Here is a 22083-nt window from a genome sequence, read left to right as displayed (position 1 = left end):
GTACAAGTAAGTGACTGAGTTCTAATTGTTTACATGAAAATGGATTCCAGTCTCTGCTTTTGGTGTCTTACTATTTGGTTCAATGCAAGGGCAGGACAGGTGGCGTACTGATCCATATACCAAGGGTAAAGTTGGGGGGGATGTCCTGGGGTCCTCCCTCTTCCCCTCTTCCACCCCCTGCAAACCCAAGCAAGCCACTAAGGAAGGGAGGGTGCTTAAAGGCAGGAGGAGAAAGCCTGGGGTGAGCCCCTTGACCGCGTAGACAAGCACTGGAGGCACTTTTGTCCTCTCTCTCTCTCTCTGTGTCTCTCTCAGCTTCAGAGAGAATGTTGTTGTGGGGGGCACGGAGGAAAGAGGTTCCTTCATGGGCTGCTCACGCTGAGCCCCAGGATCCCTCCCCCCCTTCCTTCTCAAAGACAAGTTGAACTTTCCGAGGGCAACTCCACTGCCTTTTATCTCTCACACTGAAAGGAATTTTAGCCAAGGAAAAGCAGGATTAAATTTTCATAACATGACACATTGATCCTGTTTTTTTTTTCTTTTCTCTTTCCTCCCTTCCTTCCCTCCGCTTGACCCCAGGTAAACAGGAGCCGAAGGGAAGCGGAGATGCGGCATCAGAGGCTGGTATCAAGAGCTGAAAAGATGTGGGTCTCTGGCCCCCTGCCCGTCCCCAGACGTCCATCTTTTTCCAGACCCCTGTTAGACGGTTATTATCTCCTAAGATGAGAAAAGCCTCGTGACTCTGTTCCCTCTCCAAACCGTCTTCTGCTGAAATGAAAGGGGGGGGGGGGGGGATTATGATTCAGAGAAAGGCTCCCACAGAGAAGATGAAGATGAAGATGAAATCAGCGAGGCAACGTTGACATGTGTTTGGTTCCTGAAAACTGTTTCCAAAAGAGTCACCTCAGGAGCAGTTTTGCCACCTCACCTGGGAAGATCTTAAAAATCCACATTTAGGGAGCTGGAAGGGGGTGGGGGGGGGAGGCATGATGTGAAGGCACCCTGGGCTTGGGCCAAGAACTTCTGCTGCTGATAAAGAAAGGCAAGAGCCTCTTGGCGGGCAGGCCAGCGGACTGCACTGCCTGCTAACTCGAGAGGGCAGCCCCTTCCCCAGGGCCCACCCCCAGATGCACCCTGTCGGGGCCGGCTGGGGCACCCCCACTTAATGCCGCCGACGCCTTTCCCAGACGGCGGCCCGGAGGTCCCACTGGCAATAGGACCCTGCCAGTTTGCCAGTTGTAGTCTCTGGGTAGTGACAGCTGAGAGTTCCTAATATATCTATTTCTTTCTTCTCAAAAAAAAAAAAAAAAAAAAAAAAAGCACAAAAACCACTGTTTAGGGCCAAGCCTGGTTTTCAGGAGCGCCCTCTAGTGGAGATAACCTGCTACTTCAGCTTCCCACTGCAGCCCAGATGGAGCCTCCTCTCGCCTGGGAAGACTGAGCAGAGCTCCCTTCTGCCTACTCTGTTCTTTCCCACTTCTTTCGGTGTTTGTTCTCAGCTCTTTGTGCCCCGCTTACACTGTCGGTCTCTCCGTCCTTATATTCCTTTGCCGTCACCCTGCTTCTCTGTGTGTCTGCGACTGTTTCTCCATCTGGACTCGGGCTTTCCACATGTGCCTTTGCTCCTGCACCTTGTTGGTCGGCCTGCTTGGTTCATCTGCTGGCTTTTTTTTTTTTTTTTAAACTTCTGAAGTTCCAGAAGCCAGGTCTGATGAACTGGAAATGCTCTGACATGACCTGGGATCAAAGGACCCACTCTCAGAGAGCCTATATGGGGACTTGCCAGCCGGATCACAGAAGCACTAGGACAATCCACTGTTCTGGAGAAGGGAACTTGGACAGAACTCTCCCTTCCTCTGTGCCCCAAGCAAACTTTGGGCCATCTGGGTTGATACATATGTCTGAAACATTGTTGAACCTGAGCTTGGGGTCTTGAGTGGAACCAGCCTGCTTCCCTCAATCAATTCTCCCCACCAGCCCCCCTGCTTCCTGGTCACTGAGAGGCACGCTGACATGAAGCATCGGGCAATGCATGGGTGAAGGGACAGCTGGCGGGGGCTGGGGGGAAGGGGGTGCCCCTGCCAGGGAAGAGCGGGGAGGGTACGTGGGGGCCAGGACTGAGCCTCTGGCTGGAGCAAGGAGGAGATACAGAAGTGTTTTACTGAGCTGTCCGGAGTGGGGCTGGTTTGGGGGGGAACCCCCCCCCCCCCGCAGGGAACACCTGCTGGGCTTCTGGGTTTCTGAGACAGATCCTTTCCCCCCTAAGCAGGAGATCTGGCCAAGGCAGGGCAGGGGGTTAATGGTTAACCAACTGCAGGATCAGGGAACTTCTGCACTGCTCAGGCCTAAGCCCTCTCTCTCGGTTTAGCTCTCACCCTCCCCTCCTCCTCTTCCTTTACACTCTTGCCCGGTAGGGACCCTGCTCCCCAACAAAGAACTTTCTCGCCTCTATTTCTGCCCTCGAATTCCAGATGGAACAGTGTGGAGCTAGATAAAGAGGTTCCATATGCCCCAGTGCCAGGGAATGGGGGCCCGGAGAGCCGGAGGGCTAAGCCGAGGGGAAAAGAGGTGTCCCGTTCTTACCATCTATCCCTCCCAGGGCGCCTTGGGACCAGCCATTTGACCCCAGGAAGAACTGCCTTTCTCTGTCTCCGCAGGGCTCACCTTTAGAAATGACCAAAAAAGAAGTGGACGCACACCCAGCCTTCATTTACTCTAATCAGGCATGAAATCTTTGTAACTAAGTGAAAAAACTGTTTCCCATAAGGGAATTGGTTCCATTCATCATTGTTGGAGCTGAGCATATGTGAAGGGGAGAAAGAGAATGTTCACATATAATGAATTGATAACAGACTGCCCCTGGGTGAGGGCGGTGGTGATGGGGGAGTGCAGAGGAGCAGTAGGGCGACAGCACCCCCAAGCCTGTTTCCACCAGTTTCCCTGCGGACAGTCCAGAATTATTTGTAGTTAACAGACTGTAACACAATGCTCTGGGCTCTTTACGATTGGGATGGGGGTGGGGGTGGGGGTAGGGGCTTTGGCTTGGCTTGGAACGCCTTACCTCTCCATTTGCCATGATGGACAGAAGTATATCGGGCCCCAGTCTGTGTGCGTGTGTGGAGACAGCTGTGTGGCAATGCGGAGAGACAGCTGGGGGGTGGGGGGGTACTTTGCTGCTGGGGACAGGAACCGCCTCCCCCCACAACAAACGTTGTATCTTGGGGAGGCAGCTGTAGAAGAGGAGGCGGGTTAGAGACTATAAACCCCCAAACAGTGACAGCTCCAGCCACGTAAATATTCCATAGTACCTGAACAGGGTGGGGGGGCTTCCGCTGCTGCCAGCTGGCGCCTTGTATATTTAACTGTGGCCCTGGATCCCCTCCTGCTCCGGCGCCTTCTGGTATCACGCCCGGGAAATAGAGATTAACGGAATCATCAGAAGTATTCACAAATGGGAAAGGGGCCTAGTGGAGAAGGAGCTGTTCTTTGAGGGTTTTCTTTTCCACCACCTTTGAAGGATAAACTCCAGTGTACCTGATGGGGAACTCATCATACAATTACTACACCTGCAGCTTCTGATGGGCAAGCATGTGGGGGGAGGGAGGATGCTCCCCAGCTCTTTGGGGACAGGGATAGGTACTCAGGCCAGCTCTGAAAGGTGAGTCACCAACCTTGTAAGGGTATGGTTTCTTTGGGGGGGGGGGGGGTATGGACATCTTTTGCTCATGTGGACTTGGGTTGGAAGGACAACCAGCCCCTCTGCCCTGCTCCAGACTGTGGGGCATCCCGATCCTCCTGTCCTGCTAAAGAGAAGGGCCAGGAGGGGATTCTCCTGCCAGACTCATGACCCCTGGACAGAGGAGACCTTCTGGTACTTTTACTTTACCCCCCGTATCCCCACTGCACATTGTTCCAAATGTCATTTCCATTTAACTGCTTTGCAAGCCAATTTGCCCCGTTTTAATGCAATTTGCTGAGGACAGTGAGGGAGCAAGAGAGGGCAGCCTGCATTGCCCTCCCTTTATCAGCGGGTCCCTGAGAGTGAAAGGCTCTTCCAGGTGACGCAGGAGGCAAGTTCTGGGATGAGGAAGGGTCGGCGAGAAAGGGGGAAATGCCAGGTGGAAAAGGAAAAGAAAAAACCACCTCACTAGGGTATCTTGACAGATTTGTCTCAGTTTTCTTGGTTCCCTACCCTCTCCTCTCAGTCCACATGCCCCCCACCCCCATTCCCACCCCCTAGGCCAAGGAGGAGAGATCACAGGTAATTAGTTCAAATGGTGCTGTGTGAGGAGAGGGGAAGTTAATGAATTCTCCTCTCTTGCTGGGAGGTCAGAAGGGAGAGGGCAGCTAGCAACGCCAGGAGCTTTCTGGGGTGACTGCACAAAAGTTGTGCATTTCATTTAGGAACAGTTGAATTCCTCCAGCCAGAGCTATCTCTTCCAGAGCTCTGTCACTCTGTTGAAGGCCCCAGAACTCAGAGCCTACCCAGAGGGAAGAATGAAGTTTCAAGGTCTGGGAAAGAAGCCCAACAAGACAGGAGCCCGCTTCTGTGTTGAGGAGGGCACGGCTGAACTTGACTCCTACTCTTAAAACATCCAGCCTGGCCCAGATACCCATCTTAGTCCGAGGCTCACAAACCTTGTCCACCGTCCTTGTAAATAACAGGAAGAGAATGAATGGATCCCCACATTTTTGTGGGTTCCTCTGAGATGCTAGAGCCCTAAACCACTGCCACAAGCTACAGCTGGCAGCCCCCTTTCTCAAACTGGTCCTGTCCCTATGTCCCTTTCATAGACACTATTAGTATGTAACTGTCACCCTAGGCTCTTCCTTTCCTATGGGAGACCAGATCAGATTCCACTGCCGGGTTCATGGGGCTCTCATTCCTAGACTCTTAAGGGACCTAGAACTCCCAAGCCCTTTATCCACCTCACCCCCCCATAATCACTCAGAGTTGAGTCTAAGCAGGCAGCTCCTCCTAGGGCAAGGGTCATGCCAAACAGGTGGAAATTTGTCACGGACCTGGAATGTCAATTTCTAGTGACTCTCTGCTCATCCAGACCAGGATTAATATTTACAGAGACTACCTGTGGGATGGATTAAAAGAGCTAGAATGTTCTAAGATCCCTCCATCACTTGCGGGGTGGGGCAAGAAGGAACACATGGAGGGAAATATTTTCAAATGGTTTATTAGGAGCTTTTCGGACCCTGGGCAACCTCCTACTTCAGCCCCCAACTCTCTCGTGCTGCTCTAACCAAAGAACGGTGCTAATGGGTGCTCTACCACGAGGGAGCACAGAGAGGGTCATGGAGCACTTATCCCTTCTCAGTGCCTTGAAATCGCTCCCTGAGCCTCAGGGACCCCGCGCGGATGATGCATTTCCCTTCCATTCCCAAGTCCCCTGATCCGAAGGAACAAGCAGCGGCCGCCAGGGACTGTGGCACCAGAGTGAACGCCTCCGAATCCAGCGCTGGCCACAGTGGCCTCCGGCTCCCTCACTCTTGCAGGCGAGGCCCGCTTTGGGCGCCAGCTCTCGGGACAGCCCCGCCGCCTCCGTGCTCCCCAAAGCCGCAGAGTGCCAGCAGGTGCGCGGCGGGGACGCGCCGCGGAGCGCCCTCCCCGCCAGGAGCCGGCGGCGGGCCGGGAACCCCCGGACGGGAGGCGGCGGCTCCGAGATCGCCAGCACCCGCGCGCACGCCGCGTTCTGGCCCGCGAAAGTGGCCGAGCCCGGGCGGGGAATCGAGCGCCGCAGCCGAGCCCCCGGGCCCGGAGCCGGGACCCCAACCAGGCGGGCGCGGTAGCAACGGCCGCGGCAGGGGCGCGCGCTCGGGGACAGGGCGGAGGGCGCCGGCTACTCGGAGCGCCCGGCCCCAGGCGCCGCTTACCCAGCTCGGCGACGTCGGTCTGTCTTTCCGCTCCCGGATGGTCCGCCTCGGCCGCCGGCTGCCGAGGGCGGCGCGCTGCCCCTCTCGCTGCCCGCAGCTCGCAATCACGGGGACGACCAAATCCACATGGAGTCCAAATTCATTAAAATCCACGTCCAGCCGCCAGCCACTTATCTGTATTCCTGAAGTGGCCCCTCGGTCTCCGGTCCGCGCGCCCCTCAGTCCCCCGTCGCCCCGCAGCAGCCCCGCCGCGCGCTGTCGCCGGCTCGCGGGGGGAACCCGGAGGCGCCGAGGGGGCGTGTGGGGGTGGCTGGCGGTGTCTCTCCTGGGGAAGCAGCAGAGCCCCGGCTGTCTTAGGATTTTTCCAGCGCGACTTTCCGGGCTCCTCTGACATCAGCAAGCCCGGCGCTTCCTTCCCTTCTAGCTCCCCGGTTCGGTCACAGTCCCATTTCCTCCGGGAACCTGGCTTTCTAGATCTATTTCGGGGCTGGCTCGGCTTGCTCCTGCGCCCGCGCTCCCCGCCGCTCCCCAGCTCGCGGGGTCTGTCTCCCGAACGCTCGCCCTCAGGCTGACAAATTCCCAGCAACTGCGCTCGGCCACCCTCCCGCTCCAGTCTGGCGCGGACGCCGCTGCGCCCGGCAGCTCCGGCTCCCGCGGTGGTGGCGGCGGCGGCGGCGGCGGCGGCTGAGTCCTCAGCGCCGGCCTCCCTATATTACCATGCAGCTCATTATCATAGAGGCCGCGCGCGTTAACCCCCTCCCTGCCGGCCGCGCCCGCCGGGCCGGGGCCGCGCCCGCCGCTGGCACCGCCGCGCCCGCCAGCCCCCTGCCCCTGCCCCCGCCCGCCCGGACTGCCTCCTCCGCGAACTGTCAACAAAGGAGAATCAGGTTTGGCATCGGGAGGCCTCCGGGCTGCCCGCCCTGAGCCCAGCTCAGCCCGGACCCACCGGCCACCTTAAGTGGCCGAGGGGGGCAACGAAAATCTGCCAGGGCCTGGGGATTCTGGTGGAGGCCTTGTGAGCTCAGCTGGCGTAGACCCCTGTGCGTAGAGCTCAGGACGCCCGCAGAGTGGGTAAGGGCAGTGGGGATGTGCTCCCCCCACCTCCCCCACCCCCGCCTTAGCATCACCTGTCACCACGCCCATCCTGCACACCTCCATCTTCATCTTTAATTTGAGTGAGGGGTGAGTGAGGAGGAATGGACTTTGGCAAATGCGGTCGAGAACGGGGCCTCAGAATTGGTGGGAGCAAATTTCCTCTGCTCGTGAATTTCAAAAAGCCAACAAGCTGTCAAATGAGGTTTGAAGTTGTTATTATTATTTTTCTAATGCAAAGGTGAGCTTTGCTCTGAAGCTCAAGCTTCCAGCTCTATTAGGGATCCTGGGCACCGGGCAAGCGTGGGGGGACCGGCGGGGCGCGCTTTCCATATTCAGGCCCAGGGAGCTTGCCTGGCAGGGCAATCAGAGGTGGAGGTAAAATAACTTATTTTAATAACCTAAGGTAAGAGGTTTCTGGATTCCGGATGGCAATGCCTCGGTTGCTTTTAGGACCGTTGATTCCGTGCCATAGAGTCTCAGCATGTCCGCAGTGCCTGGACGCGGCTTTCCGAAAAAGGCCTGCAAGCTAGAACCCGGTGAGTTCGCAGGATCTGCGTAGTCCCTGCTCGCGATTAAAGCACAGGCGAGTTTACTCAACATGTTCAAGTATTCGGATAAACTCCATCTACTGCCCTCTGGTGGCCACGGTCCTCAGTGGTACAAACAGGAAAAAATAAAAAAAATTTAAAAATCACTCCGGGGAGCCCTGGAGGGAGTCCATGAAATTCTCTGAGCAGGAGCTTAAGAAAAGGGGTGGTGGTAGTTGGAAATTTAGACTCACTGGTGGCCTTGCACGATCGTGCATTCAACACAGTGTACAATATGTGTGTAGGAAAATCTAGGCTTTCCTTCATCTACAGAAATGAACTAATTTCTCAGAAGTTCTTTCATCATTGTAATTAGCTGAAATTTGTCTCCCTGTGACTTTCACTGGTTATTCCTGGTGGTGTCCTGTGGAGCCACATAGAATCTATCTAAGCTGTTTTCCCTGATCCATACCTGCTTTTTCCTTTGAACTACTTTAGCATTTATTGTTGGCACCCCTCAGGGCAATTATCATAAGTTACCCCATATTATTATTTATTTCTCTTTATAAGTAAGTATTGTCTCCCCATCCAGACAGTCTTGTCTACCCTCTTATCCGAGTAGCCTGCATATAAACCATAATTTATTAAAAAATATGATTTGAAGAAGGTGCTAGAAGATTTTAGAAAAACATTTCTCCCATTTGGTCGATACATGGAACATCAGTCTGGCCAACTACACCCAAGACAGCCAGTGGTGGGGTTGAAAATATTCAACTGATAAAGCTTGAGGCTGAATATTAGGACTTTCTGGTTCTACATCAAATGCTGTGGGACCCTGGAAAGGGGTCACATCTCTTCCCCATGTCTCAATTTAATCACATCTTGGGAAGATTATAATATAATATGAGATATAATATAATATGAGACAAAATTTAAATAATTGTCTCATAACACCTCCCCCACCTGTGGTCCAGAAATAAATCCTAGGATGAGGAGCAAGACAGGATACAATGAAACAGACTCCTCCACCCATCCGGTCCTTCATCCCTCTCCTCCTCATGCTTTCCAAATGAAAGGAGGGAAAGAGAGAGCAAGGGAGAGAGAAGACACGTGGAAGAATACGTTGTAGGCAGCATAACACAATATCGCCAATTTTCCACATTGTCACTGAGCACGGTCTAAGATCTGAGTCTTGTGAGGTTTGGGGCGTCAGCATAACCACCAGGAGAACACTAATTCAGTCCACTGAGCCATACCCTGGTTGAAGCACGCTTAACATTTCTGGACCTCAGTATGTCCATCTATGAGATGGGAATTTCTACCTCCAATCTTCCCATAGTTGATGGAGTTAAAATAGATCTATGTAAAACCATTGGAAGAATTAATAGCATCATTAACATGGAAAGATCTGTTCATATTTTTAGTCCCAATAGGCTAGAATAAATATGGATCTTATTAGTTAAGTACATAATTATAACGATATATTTTGGGAATAAAAAAAAAAAGAACAACTCAAGTTCATGGTTTGTATCTAAATGTAACATCCTGTGAAATAATGACAATATACACAAGCTTTGGGTCTTTCAACGTGCTCTGCTAAGTGCTTCCCTTCAATCACTAGGTATTCATTCATTCATTCATTCACTCCACAAATATTATTTATTGACAATACGTTTGTGAAATTTCTTTCTTAATGGAATTGTATACCTCATTATCTTTTCACCTACTTTTTAAAGAAATCATGCTAATAATCGTGTTAATAGGCTCCATACCCTTGGACCTGTCTATGTCTTCGTGGAACTCAAGTTTCCTGGTGTTTCTCTGGCCTTTGATGTCTTCTTCCTCATCCCGTCCAGCTGATGTCAAACCCATCACCCCTGGGGACTCACGGAGACTCTGCCAATGCCTTGAAATACATCCTTATTTCCACAAGGACAGACGGTCCCAGCCCAGCACAGTTCTGGGCAAGTAGTGGGTATTTAATAAATACTTAGCAAATGAATGAATAGGCGGCTGGATGGCTGGATGGCTGGATGGACGGGCATCTCTTTGTCTTGTGCCAATTTCCCATCTTTGGAAAATCCTAATAAGTTCAGCAGGGTTCTCCTTCACCCCAACCTGCCCACCTTGGCCAGTGGCGGTGCTCCTGAAGCCTCACCCCTGCAAAGTCATCTGTAGCTCCTGCTCCCTGTTATCCCACACCACACCCCCCACCTGCCACTGCCTGTTCTTTGCTCGTCATCGGACGGGTGACTTGGGGATAAAGATCAGACAAGTGGAAGAGGATGAGGCAATAGCATTCTAGAAACGGGGCTGGGTTTTTTCTGGGAGAAATGAGTAAGTATTTCTCCTGCAGAGGGCAAGTGCGGTTGAGCAGGGCTTCTCAGGCTCCAGAAAGCAAGCCTCAGACTTTGGGGAGACGCCTAAAAGGCCCAAAAGGGCAACCAGCCGATCCCCAGAGGGAGTCCTTTCTCTGCCACTGCAGCAGCTCCAACCCCGCAAATAGATGCCAGCGCAGTAGCCCCTCAGATCCCGGGAGGTATTTTTGGTGCTGGAAGCCGGCCATACTTTGGCAGGCTTTCAGCATGAAGTCTGCTCCCTTTCAGAGGTGGTGGGGGGCGGGGGGTAGGTGGCAAGCCATCCGCATTTTGCATGGGAAAGCTGCCTGTGAGTGTGTGTGTGTGCATATATTTAAGGTGCCTGGAGTGGGATGGGGGCTGGGCCTGGGAGGCAGCGTGACCTGACTGCTGGGGACAGAGGTCAGGGCCTCCTGCTTGCCAGTGTCAACAGGGGACATTTGGGGGAGTGCATGGCCTATAACCAGGCTTGCATTTAGCTCCCAAAGCTGCCGCCAACTCGAGCGATCTCTACTCCAAATGCGTGTCATCTTCCAGTCGCCCTCACCCCGAGCCTTCAAGGCAGGGACACGTTCCTCTCGTGGGTGGGCCCCTCTGTCTCCCATCCTGTACTTCACCTTCACCCAGTGGACCCTGGTCCCAGGTTCCTCTACCCCCGCATTGTTAGGAACAGAGGGATGGGTCTGACAGGCCATACGGGAGTACGTGGGCCAAGTCCCGTGCCTGGAGGAGAGGCTGCTGGGATGCCAGACTGGTGAACCTCACACCAAGCCGTGGGGACACGGGCCCAGGACACAGCCACGGGGCCCCTGCTCCGGGATTCTCAGGACCATTTATAAAGATGTCACCCCCCTCTTGCGTCCCCTCTTATCCTTTCACAAATCCCGCTTTCCTGTGTACTTTAAACAGTAGCGAGCCTTTTAAGGCTCCAGATCAAACAAGGCAGGATTTCACTCCTTTCTAGCTAAACCTCCCACAAGCGGAGCTTACCTCCAGTCCCGTATACCTCGCCCTCTTTCCAGAAGCCTCTTCCCCTCCCCCATCCATCTAGTATGCTCCTCTGGGAGGACGTTATTCTCTGTGAGGCCCAACCAACTGCAGCCTAAACCTACCTGAACAATACCCTGGAACAATCCACAGGAATCAGAACGTGCAAGGTAAGGGGTTTTAGGTGGGGAGTCTGGACTGCTGGGCTGCAGGTGTGGAAGGTGAGGGCTGCGTGAAGTCCTCTGCTCGCAATTTTGGCTGCTGCCCTGTGCCTACATTGTGAGTCTGTGAAAGGGCCCTCCTTCCTTATTTTTTTCTAAGAGATTAAAAAAAAAAGAGGCACTATTTATTTGGTCCTGTAATCTCAGGCTAAGCTGCTCTGTGACTCAGTTTCCCCATCTCTGAAGTGGAAATGCTATCCCTTGCCTTGTATATTCTGCTTCACAAGAATCAAATAAGATATTGGCTGTGACTCGGAGAGAATTATGCAAGCATATGGGGAGGTTGCCTTAAAATCTAGAAGCTCCTTCCAGAGCCAAACTTACTTCTCTGCTGCGGTTATCTACAGTTCATTCTCTTGTTCGGTTTTCCAGGGAAAAGTAGCTGGGCTTAGAAATATCCTTCTGCTTATTGGGGCGCCTCGGTGGCTCAGCCAGTCAAGCACCCAGCTCCTGGTGTTGGCTCAGGTTATGGTCTCAAGGTTGTGAGATCGAGCCCCGTGTCAGTTGTGTGCTCAGTGTGGAGTCGGCTTGGGATCCTCCCTCTCCCCCTGCCCCGTCTGTGCTCTCTCATTCTCAAATAAATAAATAAATCTTACAGAAAGAGAAAGAAATACACTTCTGCTTATGAGGTGGCTTCTTCGTCTCCCTATTACTCCGGGTCTCTTTCCCTACCATGCCTCCACTGGAAAGTGCTACAGAGCAAGAGAGATCCTGCCTCTTACCTTCCCCTACGGAATCATAAAGCACATGCACGTTGGAGCAGGCAGCGCACGTCCTCCCACATCTGCCAAGCAGGCAGAGTGTCCAAGGTGCCTCAGTGAACCCTCCCCTAATTGTCGAGGACTGAGAATGGCATGGACCCTCCCTGCCTGAGGTATATCATGAAGATGCACTTTCGAGGTCCTTCCCCGCTCAGTAGCCCTCACTTGCCAGGAAGCCCCACATTGAGCTCCCTGGCTCCGATGGCCCAGGTTGATTCGGGGGATACTTGCTCTCTAAGATTCAGCTGGAACTGGGCTTCCAGGCTTCGTGAGGATTCCGTCTGATGGCAGGCACACTCAGGGCTGTGGGGTTAAGACTGGACGGAGGCAGCACAGTTCCTTCCTTTGGGATCAGAAACTTTCAGAACCAATAGGAAGCGATCATTTTGTCCAAGTTTCTTTCTTGAGGCAAAATGATACCTTCAGTTGCTTAAAATTATCTGCAGAGAATGACCCCATCTCAGCCACAGCGGTCAGCAGAAGACCCATATGATACATAAGCCTCGCCAATCTCAGCTTGCGGGGTGAGTACCATCACCCCATTTTACAGATGCAGAAACTAATGGCCAGAGAGTCAAGTCATTGGTCCCTAGGCCACCCAGGTAGCATGTGATGTGGTCAGAAGTGGAGCCAAGGTTGATCTGACATCCCTTTTCTCCAGTCTTGCTGTCTTCTGAGGAGGCAAAAGTGATGAGACTGTGGGAATCTGTACTTCAGATGCCAGGAAATGGGAGGCGCTGGGTTTCATCCCTCTTAGCTCTCCACTGCCCCCCGGGAGCCCCTGCAGGTTCATCCGGAGTCAGGGAAAGCTTCAGCCCTACTTACGGTCACGAGTGTCATCTTCTCTTACAAAGGAGAGCATGTTGTAGTTGTTATCGTGATTATTACAAACAATCATACTAATGAGCTCAATTCTTCCCCATTTTGCAAGACGTGTGTTTAACAATAAGAGCTGGCCCGGAGGAAAGAAGTTGCCAGCATGGGCACCTCTCTACTAGCTCCTGTCGCCTCTGCCCTGCACCAGCGCCACATAGGTGGCCATGCCCGCCTCTCAAAATAATGGGATAATTGGGTGCAACGCGTGTGACCCCCACTCCTTCCAGAGAGCCCGCCAGTCCGTCTTTGTGGGAACCCACAGGGAGCAGGGTGAGCAAAACACTGGTGTCTGCCTTTGCCTTGATTGCATTTGTGCCCTACAAACCCCAACAGAATTGAACTTACATCTCCTCCTAATTAGGGGAGAAAGAAAGACAAGAGCGATAGCAGAAGAATTTCTTCTTGCCTCGAACTGCAAGCTCTTCTGGGACAGAACATTACACTCCCCTTCTGTCTGCCCCCATCCTCCGACTTCTCTTTCCTGACTGACAGGTGGAGTACCTAACACAGAGCCCAGGCCCTCCCAGGGACTGGAGCTGGTATTGAAAAGCTAGACCTAGCCCCAGGGTCCTGTCTCTGGTTTGCCAAAAGGTAGAGAAGAGCAGCCGCTGAGGGCAGTTTGGAAGGTCTCGAGCCAGACCTGTGGGGGCTGGTCCAGGGCCCTGCAGGAGTGGGGGTAGGTGGGACCTCACCCAGGTCTGGCAGAGGGTCAAGTCCATTGCCCCATGCAAAAACAAAGAAAAACATTGCTTCAGTAAATCAGATACCCAGCCGTCCAGGTGCAGACCCCAGTGCCTGCTTCCATGCTGTAAATTCAGAGCAGCAGGACCTGAAAAGGTCTGAAAAGAAATAATCCAGAAATGGCACAAGCCCTTGGCCAGCAGGAAACCAACCACTGCATTATCACCGGCATCACCAACTGGTTAATAGGTACCGGAATAAAACTCTTTAGCCTTGCTTTTTGTCTTCTGAGTTTTGAATTCCTAGAAGGAAAGATCCATGCTTCTCCCTCAGTGTCAGTTTGTGAAATTGTCTCTTGCCGGGTGTCCCAGGTGGAGGATGACGCGGGAAGGAGGGGACAAGAACCGTTCTCTGCGTCCATCTTTCTCTTCTCACTTTCCTCCTTTTCCCCTCTGGGGTCAGAGCACCATTTTTGCTTGTTTTTGTTTTCTGGAATGGCTTGTGTTTATTTAGAATCACAGTGCGAATGAAAAGGCTGTGATTTCCACCAAAAGGCAGAGAGTGGAGCCTACTCTCTTGGGAGTTATGAGACCTGGGTTCTGAGCCAGGCCGGTTCTGAGCTTCTCTGGCCTTGCATGAGTCCCGTCCCTCACTGGCCCCGGTCCCCGCATCTGTGAGAAGCAAGAATGAGGCTCCATGCTCCCCTCTCCTAGCCCTGCCTCCCTACCGCCACTCCCCTGCTGGCCTCGAAGGAGGAAGGAAGGGCAGAGGATACGGGAAAGCCTCCTTGTAGTGGCGAAGACATCCCAGTGCCTAAAAAGTCAGCGAGAGTGCAATATAGGGACAGAACTGAGAAATAGGGTTTTGCCTTTGAGTTGTTTCGAGTGCGATGATTACTCTCTCTGCCGGCCTTTGATAAACTCTTCTGTTCAGGGCTCTGGCGTTATGAATCTTCCTGAGTCACGGGTGACTCCAGCCCCTTCGATCCATTCAGCCAACGATATTTCCTGATGTTTCAAAGGCTTGAGAGCCTCGGATGGTTGGGTATCGTATATTCACTCACCTCCTCTCTCCTTCCCCCACCGGCCTGGAGCCCCAGCCTCTTGTTTTTCTTGTGCAATTCCCATTTTGCGATGTTCTGCAAGGTCCCTGACGGCGATAGGGTGAATCTCATCCCAGGCTACTGCCCTCGGGGTGAGGCAGCCCCAGGTCCTGGCCTCTTGGAGAAGGTGAGAGTAGAAAGCCTTCCTTGGTCTCTCGGGGACATCACCCCCCTCTGGTGGAACGACGGGGAACTTTCCTGGCTTCCATAGAGCTGGGCAGCCTGGCAGCCGCACCTCTTTCCTGTGCAGTTTTCAGTGTGGCTAATAATTATTAGCCTGTATTAATCACGACAATGGAAGAATTGCAGGCCGTGATTTTGAAATGATGGGCTCCAGTCAATGACTACTTGTGACAGCAAAGGGGAAACATCAGCTCCAGGGAGCCCCCATGTAAATGGGGCGGGGGGGGGGGTTGAATGAAAGATCAGGAACAACAGAACGTGTATTTAGTTCCATTTTGCTCCCTAAAAGGGCCCTGTCATAGTAATTTCCCCTTTCGTGCACCATACCTTGCCATTATTTACAACATCTTCTTGGGAGAATAAAACAGCAGTGCCTCCCTCATCTCCCATCTCCTGTTTGCTCCTCCCTCTCCTCCCCCCCCCCCCCCCCATCAATTGTGTCTCTTTCTGGAGTTTGGCAAACACAGCGACTTCCTCCTGCTGTGCTTTCAGTGGAGTTGAAATGAATGTGGTTCTAGTTATATTTTTCCCTTAATCATTCTTTTTCTTTTTTGCTGGAGAGCATTTTCACGAAGCACAATCACAGAGGAACAGAATGTCCTGATGTTTGGGTGAGCAGCGTGCATTTCTTTTCTTTTTTCTTCCCTTGAATAAAAATAACACCCGTAACTATAATATCAGAGGATTTAGAGGCCATCTTTCAAGGTTTTTCAGAATCCTGCCCTACCCTTTGTGCACAGTCTATTTCTAACAACCCCTACCCACCCGCCCCAGGCATTCTGGCTCCCCATCAGTCCCTTGCAATCGCTCAGCTCATTTTATTCCCTGAACTTCTGCCCATGGGATTCCTGCCTTCTGGAATGTGTCATCATCCCCCTTCCCGTCCATCCGCCAGCCGTCCAATGGCTCAGCAATCTCCAGGATCTTCTCCAGACCCATCTCTTTTCTGCTATCTTGGCCAAGGGCACTTTATGCTCAGTGTATAAGAGTCCGTAATTGTCCCTACCCACTGTAAGCTTGGTAGAGAAAGGCCACTTAACAAATGCTTGCTGAATTCCTGCCCTTATGGTATCTGCCTTGTTTTTTTTTTTTTTTTTTAAAACCACTTCAGAGATGTTAGAGATCACCTTCTCTTAGAGAAGTTAAGTAGTATGTAGATCACATGTCTGGGAATCGCAGAGAAGAGAGTGGAACTCAGATGTTCTAATTCCAAGTCCTGGGTCCCTTCTGCTCTGCTGTGCTGTGTTGGTGCTACAATCCACTCCGACCTCTTCTGTTACCCATCGGTAGGCTTCACTCCAGCACTTGCCTCCTCTCATTAGATTGCAAATTGCTTATGGGCAAGGACCATACCTTACGTTTCTCTTGTATCTTCCACTGGAAGTGAAAGTTCTTTATCATCTGTTAACCACTTCCCTCCAACCTCTCTTCAGTCTGCCAGAGTCAATGGAAGGTCTTGGTTCTGATGCTGGAGTTTCCTGTGGACCCACACTTACGAACACCCATGATCCAAGGCTGACCGCAGGAGCCATCCAGTTCTGCTCCACGGATCTGGGTGTCTTCCATGCACGGAGCGAGATGACACAGGAAATGTCAGGAGGTCAAAGTTCTCCTCCTTTGAGGCATTAGAGATGCCTTGGGTTTCCCTGTTACACTGGCGAGGACAGCCATCAGCACCTCGAGAGCCCTATTCCCCCTTGACTGATCCTCTCTTCCCCCTTGACTAATGAGCTCAGAAAAGATCCTCAACAGAAGAATATGCCAAACTGTTTTGCAATTTTTATATTCGCCTCATCCCGGGACCCGAGAATCACCTCTGTGCTTTGGATGAGTTTCAGACTCAAACTAACACCCACTTCCCTTACTGCGATAACATTTAACAGTTAACATTAATGTAATAATATAATATACCAAGTTTTCATGTACACGATAAGCAGGTAACCTAAAAAGATTGGCAAGCTCAGTTGTCGTTGCTAAGAGCAGAGATTTCAGAGTGGGTTTGATTCCTGGCTCCCGTACTGATACCTCTTGGTCTCAGCAGAATGACTCAACTTCTTGCTGACTTCCGTCTCCCCCGGCCATAAAACAGGAAAAGAAGTTGGACATCAAAGTATTGTGATGAGAGTCAACGGACAGTTGTGTAAACTGCAGGGTCTGGTGGAAGAAAACATGTTATTTACAAGGCCCTTGCTCTGTGCTGCCTGCGTCTGTCATTCACTGGTGGTGGCCTTCAGGTGTGGGGGGGGAGGATGGGGAGGGTTGGGGGACTAGCCTCATTTTCTTCCTCTGCGAAGCAAGAAGCATTGTGTCTGTCCTGATGCTCTTTGGTCTTGCAAAGAAAGTCAGGAACTTGGGTAAAACCGTTGCTGTTTTCCAACGAAACACTGAGGTTTAGGAGATTAAGTGCTTTGCCCAAGGGGATGCGTCTGATAAATGGAGAAGCCGGGATCAAAACAAGGTTTCGCCCCCCCTGCATTGCTCAGGGAGATGCGGGGGCTGTCCTTCAAGTCTTTGGATGATTCTATTTCCTTTTAGCATATGCCATCTTTACTTTTGGCCGTGGGTTCCCTGGAGAAAGGCATTGATGTTGCCTCAGAGCCATCCGGCTCAGGTAACTCAGTCAAGAACACACTGACCTTGAGACTGAGCCCACTCCGCTTCGTGGCTCCTTCTCCCCCTCCCACCACTGCCCTGGGAGATTTTGCCTCTAATGGCATTAGTGTGTGCTGTGGGCAGCATTGATTGGATTATCTTAATTGTTTGGGAAGGAATCCTGAGTCCGGAATCCCACTGGATAGCCCTGGGCGTTGGGGTCTGGTTCCTGTCCCCAGAGCCATCACCAAGTATGCAGTTGTTTTCACTTTCACGGTGGAGAAGGAGGAAGGGAGTGGTTGTGGGTGAGAACTTCATTGTGTGACAAAATCGGTCCCTTCCCAGAGGGAAGGAGAGTCCAGTTGGCGCTCTCTCTACAGGGCCCCATGGCTCTCACAGTTCCTTCCTTCTCATTTGCAGCCGTGCTTCCTTCCCTCTTATGATAGGACCGTTTGGAAATCAGTCCAGAAAGATGTTGCCGTATTAACTCCCAACAAAGACACCCCCACAAAGTTAAGAGTATAGCTGTTGCAGTGGAAAGAGACCCTCTAGGTGATTCGGTCTGACCCTCTGTGAGTTTCCTAAAGTTGCCAGAACCAGGGACCATGAGCTGAATGACTTACAACAATTTCTTCTCTCCCAGTGCTGGAGCTCCAAGGGGGAAGTCCAGGAGTCAGCAGGGCCCTGTTCCTTTGGAATGCTCTAGGGAAGAAGTCTTTGCTTTGTCCAGCTTCTGGCTGATGTCCACAATCCTTGGCAGTCCTTAGTATGTAGCCATATCATGCCAATGTTTGCCTCTGTGTTCACACAGCCATCTCTCTCCACCCACGGACGTGCATACGAGTGTGCGCATGGATGTGCACAATGACACCTTAGAAGGACGCCCCTCATTGGATTTGGGCCCACCCTCGTCCCGGATGACCTTGTTTTAACTTGATTTCATCTGCAAAGAACTTACTTCCAAATAAAGTCTTGACCAAGTAGGTGGTCATTCTTTGAGTGCATCTAATGATAAGGCATTTACCATCTTATAAATTTTGAGAGGCCTAGAATATATTACTAATACTCTTGGCACCTGTTATAGTTTTACAGTACCTTTAGCCTGAAAGATTCTTAAATTCTAGCCTAAATTTTCCTTTTGAACCTTAATCCAGTGCAAGGAATGATTTCTCCAAAAGCCTTGGGCAGAAAGCTTTTCTCTACCACTGACTGACCTCTTTTCCAAAGGCAATAGGCGAGCCGCCGGGAGGATCCTACCCCACGTCACAGTTTTGTGTGCATCCCCAGTGAGAGAAAGAGACCCAGAATAATCACAATAAAATACTCACGATTAGCATCCCTATAGGACTCTTGCCTTCAAAGCCCTTCTGCCCCCTTCTCTGGCATACATTCAAGTTCACCAGCATGCTTGTCCACCCCCTCTGGTTTCCTTCATCTCCCATAACCTCATTCTTGTGGACTGAATACATTTGTTGCTTTGCCTCTCACTGTAGAAGCCAGAGAGGCCAGAGTGAGCCCTGGATGTACGTTGAGACAGGCGATTGCATCTGTGTATGTATGCATGAGAGTGTGTGCGTTTGTGCATGTGTGTGTGTTCATGTGCACGCACTCCTTGATTGAAAAGAATCTGTTGGGTTTAATTGATGCATTCGATTACCATGATGACTGCCTCCCTGGAGCTTTCCAAAATAGCCAGATGTACCAAGTGGACCCCCTCCAGTTTTAGCCTTTGGTTCAGACTGCGAGCTGGGGATAGGGAATGGTGAGGATTATGGAGATGGGCACAATGGAAGAAATCCCTAAGCCTTGTTTCTCTAAGGCTCAGCCACCATCTCCTTCCACCAGGACACCAATTAGACTATCTCTGGCCTGGAGAGCCCTGGATAAAAGCGAAAAGGCAGATGTGGAGGAAGCAAGTGTGCTGTTGCTTCTGGGAGATCCCCTGCCCCCGACCAACCCACCTACCCACGGCCTCTCTTCACTGCTAGGATGAGCAAGGAAAATCAAACGGGAGAGCTCATCTAAACTTATTGTAGGAGGAGGGGATTTTCTCAGCCCGCTGGCTTCTTCCTCTCAGCTGACACTGATTGTCACTCGTTAGACACCCGCCTGGCCATGGCTTTTGTCCCTGAAGCCCAGAGAAGAGTTCGAGGGTCTGATTCCTGCCTTCTCCATAGTCACAGACACGTTACATTAACCCGCGTGGCTGTACTAGATGTCCGAGACTCTACGCAGCTCCGTTCATACCAGAAGGCGTCCTCTGAACTTGGACTGTTAGTGGGAATGAGCCGAGAATGGATGGGGTGTACAGACAGCCAGGGAAGGAAAAGCCTGATGGCAAAAGCCAGGAAGGCAGGGAAGTTGGATCCTAGTCCTAGCGCTGCCTTTAACTGCCCTTTCTGATGCAGGCCACAGTTGTCTCACCTTAGGGATTGGACTTGATCCCTAAGATCCCCTCTGGCTTTCAAGTCCTGCCTGGAGATGGATGCTCCCCGGAAGGGATGAGAAGCCCTGTGTCATCTCTGCCCTCGGGTAATCCTAGGATTGGTAAAGGGAAGCAGCTGTTTTGCTAAGAGTGACAGAGCTCTGGGCCTGAAGATCACAAAGCCAGTTTCATCCTAGTTGTTGACAAACTGTGCGACCTTCAAATGTAATTAACCTTTCCATACAACCAATTCTCTTCGAGAGGCCCAAACCCACCCTCCATCCGTCTTTAACTTTCCTCGGGAGAAAATCTTCAAGGTAGATGGCTTGGCTGGCTAAGTTTTCCTTTTGGCACCATCTCCAACAGCAGAGGGGAGGATCAGCCGAGAAGTGACCCCTCCAAGGGCCTTGTAGGTGCTCCAACAGGGCATTTACGTGAGTGGCCGTTGGTCGACGGCTCTCAAGCTGGCTAAAAGCAGAATCATGGTTTGTTATTTAATCCACATTCTTGGTGATCACTTTTGGCGATTCTGATTCAGTGGGTCTTGGATAGAACTTGGCAACCTGTACTTTTAAAAGTGTATTGAAAAAGTGGCATGGGTAATTTGGATGCTTATCCAGGGCTAATAAGCACTGATTTATGCATTCAATTCAACAGATTTTCATTGTGGCTCTGGCTGTGTGGGATATAAGAGAAAAACGCGTAAGGGCTGGTCTGGCCTTGGCTTTCTAGGAAATCCTAGCAACTTTTGCTACCGACAGGGGCAGACATGAATGCTACAAACTCTAATTAGGTAAAACTTGGGAACCAACCAGTTAGAATTGAGACGTGAACAGTCAGGATGGAGGGTGGCCGTAAACAATCTGTGTGACCACATCAGTATATTGCCAGCAGGATATATTTCTGGCTGTAATCGATTTGATGAGTACTCTATTTCCGGGTGGTGTGGGCTCAGAAGAATGATATTGGAGTGGAATCTTGAAAAATGAGGAGGATACAGATATATCTTTGTATCTATTTAGATTAAAGTAATTACAGAAGGAGAAACCAATGAAGGATACATCATAAAAATAACATGTGTACCTTTAGAAAGAGGGAGAGAATAGAGGAGGCCAGGATTGGCATGACAATTCTTTGAATAAATCATGTTTTATAGATTTGTCTTTGGAATTATGTAATTATTTTTACATAATCTTAAAACAAAATACAAAAAAAAGCAATCCCTAAAAAATTTAGAAAGTAAAATGAAAGGAGGGGGAAAAAAAAAAAGAACTTAAATGTATATCCAGTTGGAGCATAACCACACCAGGAAAGTATTTCAAGTAACTTAAAACAAGGGTGTATTTTTTATATCCCTAGTGGGACATGCCCTAAGTACAGAAAGAACTACAAAATGAAACAAAACCTGGAGCTATTTTTTGCAGCTGTGTTGGTGGTGGTGGTGTTCTATTGTTGTTCTGAGGCTGTAGGTTTTGTGAGACTGTACCATTGTTTTATGTGTATGTGTTGGCATATAAGCAATTATATGCATATTATTGAGATCAGGGACTTTTATTATAGGAGAAATGACATACTGATGTGAGATTGTTGAGGAGAGGAAATACCTGTGGTTCTGCATCTGTCTTGGAAATATTATTATAACATCCCAGTATATATTATCTTTTAAAAAGTACACGTTTAGTGGCTCTCTGTATGGAAGAGACTTAAAAAGAAATGAACAAATTCGGTAGCACGGAACAACCCTCGTTCCTAGATTATGTTTTCTAAATACCATTTTCTCTTAAAAGGAAACAAGATTTCTTAGAGAAATGGCTGATGCCAAGCCAGTGCAGGAAATATACAAGATGAGTCCCCCAAATCTTGTCATATCAGAAATCAAGCTACATATGAAACATCACTGGTGTCCCCATTTCGGAAGGACTCAGGATCCTACTAGATTAGATTCTCACCGACCAGAGATGGGACAGCTTAGACATACCAGGATGGATAATAACTGCAAAGGGTTGAAATTCACAACAACCACATTCATATTCATGAGTTCATAATGATAGGTCTCTCGGTCATTGGAGGAACTATCTCATCATTTTTACGTTGATAAGTAAAAGAAAAAAAACTCAAGCATTTATCCTGTTTCTCATCTATGGTCGGTATTTCAGGTCTATCAACTAGACGAGGGGAAGTTTCTCTGTATAAAAGCATTGCAACCAACAAAGAAGGACACACGGAATTAGAATGTCACCATTTTACAGCCCCTAAATAGGATTGCCAGATTTAGTGAATGAACATGCAGGACTCCCAGTTAAATATAAATTTCATTTGAACAACAAATAATTGCTTAGTGTGTTTGTGTGTGTGTATATATATATATATATATATATATATATATATAT

The 22083-nt window shown here is 50.5% G+C and overlaps 1 protein-coding gene and 1 long non-coding RNA gene across 4 annotated transcripts in view; one reads left to right on the top strand and one right to left on the bottom strand.

Annotated features, from left to right (window-relative positions):
• The window catches only part of PLXNA2 (plexin A2), a 207723-nt gene extending 201129 nt beyond the window's left edge, over nucleotides 1-6594 (bottom strand). The window contains exon 1 of the mRNA XM_059412985.1: nucleotides 5887-6594. The gene's annotated coding sequence lies outside the window, so the exon portion shown is untranslated. The remainder of the gene's footprint in view (nucleotides 1-5886) is intronic.
• A 121-nt stretch (nucleotides 6595-6715) lies between these two features.
• Nucleotides 6716-22083, top strand: part of LOC132026128 (uncharacterized) — a 30056-nt gene continuing 14688 nt past the window's right edge. For all 3 annotated transcript variants that reach the window (XR_009406786.1, XR_009406784.1, XR_009406785.1), the window contains exon 1: nucleotides 6716-6957. This is a non-coding gene — a long non-coding RNA (uncharacterized LOC132026128). The remainder of the gene's footprint in view (nucleotides 6958-22083) is intronic.

Source organism: Mustela nigripes, chromosome 10, assembly GCF_022355385.1.
Source record: "Mustela nigripes isolate SB6536 chromosome 10, MUSNIG.SB6536, whole genome shotgun sequence".
Lineage (NCBI taxonomy): Eukaryota > Metazoa > Chordata > Mammalia > Carnivora > Mustelidae > Mustela > Mustela nigripes.
This window is presented reverse-complemented; position numbering and strand designations above follow the sequence as displayed.